This window comes from Urocitellus parryii, chromosome 2 (assembly GCF_045843805.1).
Source record: "Urocitellus parryii isolate mUroPar1 chromosome 2, mUroPar1.hap1, whole genome shotgun sequence".
NCBI lineage: Eukaryota > Metazoa > Chordata > Mammalia > Rodentia > Sciuridae > Urocitellus > Urocitellus parryii.
Genome location: NC_135532.1, coordinates 103760946 through 103768724, shown reverse-complemented (window position 1 = coordinate 103768724; position 7779 = coordinate 103760946).

Sequence of the window (7779 nt, the reverse complement as noted above, 5' to 3'; positions counted from 1 at the left end):
AGCCCAGGAGTGCAGAGCAAAATAGGCTGTGGGACAACATAATAATGAAAAGCTTTAGCCAAAGAATGACCAGAATCTTCATTATTCTCCTTAATATTTGCTAAGGATGAGCCACCCACCTGGGCTTGTTTTATGATAGGAACCATCAAGGTGCTACTTGCCAATAGGACTCTCCATCAGCTAGAGTGTAGGAGGCTGGCACTGACACCCAGCATGGCTCAAATGACATGTCACTCACATCCCAAGGCAGACCCTTCCCTCTGAGCTATTTTTGCATTTTTACATCTCCCCCCCTCTCTTTCCTGCTGTAATTACAGGAGTACTGCTTCTTTCTGTGGGTGATTGAATCAAGGAGAGTGGGTGATCAGAGGCTGGAGTTTGTTAAAACTCATCCAGTAAATGTAAGAGGAGGCATTTAATGAGTGAATATGTGCACAAAGGTGGTGTGGAACTTAGTAGATGTCCCCCAGTGGATGGGTGGGTCAAGAAAGTGGTATATACCTACAGTGGAATATTTTTCAACCTTAAAAGAGAAGGGAATCCTGGCACATGCAACAACATGGATGGACCTTGAAGACATCGTGCCAAGAGTTAAAAATAAGCCAGACAGACACAGGACAACTCTTGCATGATTCCACTTACACGAGGTATCTAAAAGAGCCAGACTCACAAGCAGAAGGCAGAATTGTTGGGGTCGGAAAGAGGGGAAGATAAGAAGTCCCCAATCAACATGAATAAAGTTCCAGGAACATAAGTCAATTAAGTTCTAGAGATCCACTGAACTACACTGAGTCTATAATTAACAGCATTGTACTGCACACGTTAATTGTTAACAGTATAAATCTCGTGTTAAGTGTTATCACAGTTTTGTTTTGTAATGAGCACACAGCAGGTACTGGAGAGGTAAAGAGGGGCAGGAGAAGTGGGTACCTATGTGAGTGATGATGATGTGACCCCTCCCTGCCCTCCACCAACACTAGGACTCCAGTTTGTTCATGTTCCCAGGGCTGCATCACGAAGTGAGGTGATGGCAAGAGATGAGCTCAGGAACCAGGAAGAGCGGGGTGGAAGCCCACTGCCCTTCTCACCAGCTGTACAATAACTACTCCTGCAGAGGAAGAGCTGAACACCAGGAGAAGCCTTCCATCTCAATTTCTTCAACTACAAGATGGAGAAACTGGCACCATCCAGCAAGGACAGTGTAAGGGGCTGCCATGATGGGAGTGAGTCTCTATCACAGGGTGACGGTGATAAATGAGAGGGCATTTCTTCTGCGAATTAAGAGTACTGCTATATAAGGAGAAGTCAATAATTCAACAATAAACCTGAAAAGTCCCCCATGTGTTAGAAGTTCAAAAACACACCTCTGAATCACCAGGAGTCAAACAAGAAATCATAGTGCGAGTAGGAAAATATCAGCAGTTTGATGATTTTTAAAATACACAGGATGCAGCTGAAGCAGTATTTTGAGGAAAATGCATAGCCTTATAAAAGGACAAATATCAATGAGCCAAATATCCATCTTCCTAAATGGGAAAAGAGCAAACTTAAGTCAAGGAAAGTGGAAGAGAGAAAACCAACAAGCTTAAAGCAGTTAGTAGAAATAATACATGTAATTTAGAAAGAGCACAAAAAGCCAGTAGCAGGTTCTTTGAAAAGGCTAATAAAATTGACAACACCTGGTAAGGCTGATTTTAAAAGGGAGGAGCCAATAGCCATCATTGGGGATTACTCCTGAGGCCATTTTTGTAGACAAGATTGGAACATCACGAGTTGGAGGCCAGGCTCCTACTTCAGGATCCAGAAAACCCAGGAAGGGGCAGAGGGGACAAGACCTATGTCCGTCAAAAGCATCAGGAAGCAATTTGGACAAGTGAGTGCTGGAGGCAGGAAGTTCAGCAGAGAGTGAGCCCCAACAGGTGAAGCCACGGAAGGTATTCCAGAGTGGGGAGGAGTGGAACTCCTACCAGATCCATGGAACCAGATGCTTCCATGGCCAGGAGGAGTCTTTCATGGCCAAGGGGACCTGGATGATCTGAAAGAGGACCACATCTCATCATGTTTCCAAGTCCAGGCTCCCAAGTCCACTGGAACCACGTTTGCATCCCATTTCTGCAACCAATGAGCTGTGTGACCTGATGTAAATTGATAATATTTTTGTGTCTCTACTATTGTTTGGAAATAATAATAGTATCTCCTTTATAAGGTCATCATGAACATTACAAGAAATTGGTACTGAGTGTATGTTCAAATGCAGTAAGTGTTACTGAGTATTACTGTTATTATTACACCTCTATTAACTTAGTTTAAGGGTCCAATTTGGGCAGGAAGCCAGTAATGCACTTCTGTGGACAGTTCAGGCAATGGGCATCCCTTACCCCATATGCTCAGAAATTTACTAAGCAGCTCCCATGAGCTAAGACAACTGACCTTCCCACCAGATTGTCAAAGTCTTTCCCAGACTTGGGGGGCAGCTATGGTCAACAGCCAGGTCAAGGGACACCCTGAAATGGCTGTCTGTCCACCTCCCCCATAGTGGCAGATAATTTCATGAAGAATTGTCCCAGACATGAAAGTGCTACTGAAGAATCAAGAAAAGGGGGAGTAGCAGAAGTGGGAAATGTCCGTAAAATAAACGTTTTTACCTAAGGAAAATCAGGTGTCAAGTGGTAGATGGAGAAAAAAAAAAAAAAAAACAGCAGCGAGTCAGAGCTTTGAACTCAGTTTTTCTGCCAAGCACTATGGTGCTGCTGTGCCCAGGGCCAGAAATGGAGGACGACACGCTGGTGGGCTGGCCCCCAGGCAGCAGGACCAGGTGTGGGTCTCTAGGCCGCCCTCAGGCCAGCCGGAGCAAGGCCTGCTTTCTGTGGGGCAGAGCCTGAGTGGACAGAGTCCAGATCTTTTCAGGCCAGTTCTGCCAACCTCAAGGACCATAAATCACAGAAATGGAAAACAGGAGCGAGAAATAAAACCCTTGGCTTCCTGCGAACTGCCAGCCACTTTCTTTTGGTTGTAAATAACCACAGTTAAACCCAGCGCCCTTTGCACTTCTCGGCACGGAAGTGCATGAAAACATCTGATGTGAGGATTTTAAATGCTCCCTGCCAAAAATCGACTAAACCACCCTGGGCTTAGGTCTTCCTACTCTAAGGAGAGCCCCTGTGCACCTGCCACAACCCCTACCCCACCATGTCCCTGGGCCACAGGAAGAGGCTTTGCAGGGGCAGGTGGCTACAAAGCATCATGAATGAGGAAGAAGGGTCAACGAGGCCTGGCAGAAGGGGTGGTCCATCCTGAGCTGAGGGCCCAGTTGCCCACCACACCAGCTCTGGCTCTCACTGTCCTGCAAGCCCCTACTCACCAGTCAGCTGGTGAGTAAGTTACTGAACCCAGATTTGCACTTACATTATCCCAAGTTCAAGTTCAGGAGCATTTTCAACAACACCCTGGGTAGCCCAAGTGGCCAAAGAGTTGGGGGGACTTCTTCCTCCTCCTTCCTACTCCTTCTCTGTAATTTTAAATTTCCTGGTAAACAGAGCAATTGGAAACTTAAGCCTTTGCTGGTTGTGCATCATCATTTCGATGACATGTCACTAGTACCTAGGTAAAAGGCAAGTTTCAGGTGACCCAGGTGGTTGTCTTTTAACCAAGAACCGCCTGACACTTCCGCCTTGCTTTGTGTCTCAGAGTCAGGGTGAATGAAGATCACATGATCTCACGGCAGTCTGTGGAGACAGAGGTTTGCAAGTAATTTGAAAAGAGAAAAATGAGAAGAGAAATTGAGTCCTCGGGCCAGAATAAGCAAAAAGTGGAACTCAAACAACCTTTCCAGCACTCTGAGCCTGGATAAGGTGCCTCAGTTCATTAGCAATGAGCCCAGCAACTGGGAAAGGATGCCTCTGCCCTCAGTTCCAGGCATAATTAGATTAAATACTATTTAACTCACATTTCAATAAGCCACAATGCAAACCTTATCTTCAAATAAACCGGGTAGCTTCACAGAATTATCAATGATAGCTCATTAAAACTGGCTTTTGAAGATTTTGATTAATCATGGATCTGAAAATCTTGAACTAACAAGCAAAGCCTGAGTATATTAATATAATTTAAAAGTCTATTTCTGTAAACAGCCCTTCTCTCCACCAGCATTACTGAACTAAAAACAATAGACTTTATGAATAAAATTGATCTGTGTCTATACAACCCCTGTGTCAACCCAATATTCACCCCTTAGTTTCAGTAGAACACACCATGCATCTTACAAAATTAACATTCTATTTGAAATTTGTATTTGTTTTATTTATATATAACTAATACATTTGCTTTTTGTTTATTGATTTTTCATAACTATAAGCTCATGAGACTCATACTTAGTCAATAATTGCATATATTAGACAATAAAAATAATTACATTCAATAGGAAGGATTTCTGAGTTTCTTTTTCCTTTAAGTGCAATCGGTACATTGCTCAGTTTTGAGTGATACTGACGTAATGAAGCCCACCGTGGGTCTGTAGGTTGTTTATGGTTACTTTACTAACAAGAACAATGTGCAATTAATCTCTTTTCCACAGAGCTTTCTGTGTTTGAGCATGCTGATAGGATACACTTCTAACCATGGCCATGCTGGGTCAAACTGTGAATGAATTTACAACATTCACAAATGTTTTCAAATTGCCTTCTGACAAGATTGCAAGTTTTCTCTCAAACCAGGTATGAGAATATCTGCTTCTAATTACCCTTAACACTTTTTAAGTCTTTGTCAATCTGCTAATCTGGCAGATAAATACAGATTTATAATAATTGTCTTAATTTACATTTCTTTCATCAAAAGACAATTAAGCACTTTGATATATTTATCTGATATTTTTCATTTCCTTAGTGTGTGCAGATAAACTGCTAGTTGTTACCCTCTGTTGATTATTTTCTGCTTGATTGTTTTATTATGTTCTCATTGATTTTTCAGCACTCTTTACATATTATCTCTTCATCATCCATGAGGCAGATACTTTGTCATGATTCTCTCTCACTTTGTCTGTTTTTGTGTAGAAAATTAGCTGGGTAAGCTTTACAATTCTTCTCACAGTGAAATACATCAACATTCTTTTCTTTGTAGCACTTGTTTCTTTCTAACTTTTCATGATTTTATTTATTATTAAAAATTGTAGTTATCTAGAATTACTTTCATGGAAATCATGAGGAAAGTGTTGATATTTTTTTCCTTTTCCTTAATATCAACATAGTTGATTGAGTAATCCATCTTTACCTGCTTATTTGAAATGTGAAGTTATCATATACTAGGTATGAATTCTTCTAATATTTGGACCAACCTTTATGTTACAATAAACTATTCTTCTACTCCAGTGACAATACAAAACTGATTTAAGTATTGTGTACTTAGGAAACATTTTGAAATTTGCCCACATCAATCTTCTTTTCTCAGGTTTTCAAAGATATTCTCACGGGTTTAATTTTCTACATTGGAGGCCTACAAATTTTTCTTCAAGGGATATGTAGTAAATATTTTAGACTTTTGGAGCTGTGTGGTCTCAGTAGTAACTACTCAACCAAGACTTTGTGGAAGACAAGCAGCCACAAACTGTATGTAACCAAATGAGTGTGACTGTGTGCTAATAAAATTTTATTGACAAAAAAAAATTTTTATTGGGTTGGATTTGAGCAAGCTGCAGATTGCTGAGCCCTGTGCCTAGTGAACTCTTGAATCATTTTTGAAATTCTTTCCACCCAATGAATCAAATTATTTTGGATTATTGTCTTGCTTGAGATTGCTTAGGATTTAATGGTTAATCGTGGAAGCATTAACATTGTCAAATGTTAAAATATTAGCATCCAGGAATATACTCTTTATACTTATTCCCAGCTTTATTTGTCCTCCAATAGGATTTTGAAGTTTTCTTCTTAGAGCTTCCGCACATTGCTTGTTAAGTTTACTGTGAGACGTTTTATCTATTTCTGTGTTTGCTTGTTATTGTACATAGAATTGTTCGTTTCCATTGATTTTTGTCCAAGATGCTCATAGATCAGGGTTCAACCCATTAGTTTAATAGAAGGCTTATAACCAGGTCAACAGAATTCCCTGAGGTGGTGGGAGAGATCTTAATGGCACTTGTGTAAGTGCTGACATGAAACACTAGTGAAGAAGTATATTTCTCTGGAAAGAAAGTCTAGACCTTCCATCAGAATTTCAAGACCACTCTCCATTCCCCTTCCTAAAACATGAGATTCCTGACTTAATGTGGGTAAAGGCAACAGCTTTAGCATTGAAGTGGAAACCAAATGTAAGTGACTAGGAACAATCAGACTTCAGGAAACAAAGACAGTGAGCACCACCAACCTGCCAGGCTCTCGGACAGCGGGAGTGATAGCCAGGTCCAGGGAAGCCTTTGCCATCATGGCCTCTGTGTGCATCCAGAAGACCCACAGCCATCCAGCTTGTTCATGATAAGCCTTCTCTGTCAGGCTGAGGTGTCTTCCCACCTTACTGGGATCATGAACTTGACCCCAATCCCCTAATTCCCTGCCAGAGCCCTATTCTGGTCCACTGTCAGCCCTGAAGTCCTATCCTCATTGTTGAGAGCCACAGCCAAAGGGGCCCCAGCAAACTTCCAGCTGCCAGCAAACTTCCAGGTGCCAGCTGATGATTGGCTCACAGCGGCCCCAGCAACATCTAGCTGATTGGCTCCTCTGCGGTGATGTTCATTGGGCTGTTTCCCTGCCCTTTCAGACTACGGAGCTGCTCATTGGGGGACTTCTTTGGCTCCGCCCATGCGACCCAGCCAATGGGCCTCAAGAGCAGGAGGATTGTGGGAGGTGGAGAGGCTGGTGTGGGGGGTGAGAGGCTTGTGGGAAGCCAGTGGTGGCAGTTGGGCTCTGAGGGTTTTTTCCTGAGGAGCTGTTTTGTTTGGTGTGTGTAGTTCTAAAAATAAAGTTAGTTTCTTTTGACAAGTGGCTCCTGAATTGTGCCCAGCCAGACTGTGGCACCTCATGGGGGGAATAAGCATGGATGGAGGGAAAGCACAGACCCAGGGTCCAGGAAACCCAAGTCTAAAACGTGCCTTTGGCAGCATGTTCTGTAAGACAAGATGTGAATTCTCTGACCTCAGCTTTCTTATAGCAAATGGGCAATGGAAATATTTTTGCTAAAATAGATGTAGGAATTAAAGGAGATAACGCATAAGGAGCTGAAAGCCACCCTTCTCATATGGAGCTTGTCATTCAGTGCTGGGATGCTCATAGTTCACTTCTCATACAACCAACTGGCACCCACCTGCCTTGGTCTCTGCCCCTGAGACTTTTGGGACTGCACTCTGATCTCACCACTAGCAGGGGCTCTGCTTTCCAAGGAGTCACAACATCTCAGCAGTTTACACATGGGAGAGGTCCATTCTCCTCCTGCCATTAATCTGGTGTCTCAATGTCATGGTGCACCCAAGATGCTCTCCACAGCCAAGTTAAAATGGGTGCTTGCTCAGTTAGTAGGTACCGGTCACATACTTCCAGTCGCGGTTAGTTGGGTAAAGTGTACTGAGCGGGAAGGCCCTGTAGTGACAAGGCAAAGGGCTGGCCTGAGTTAAAAGGGAGGATAGAATAACCCTGAGATCTGAAATTGGATCTCAAGCTGGATTGAAGCTTGAATTTTTCTCTCCGAAGAAGAAGATTCTCTGACTGACATTTCACAAGCCTTAGTTTCCTTGTCTGCAAGACGTGGGTTTAAACAGGGATGGGGAATTAAATGTTAGTGAACCCTTGCACAGTGTAG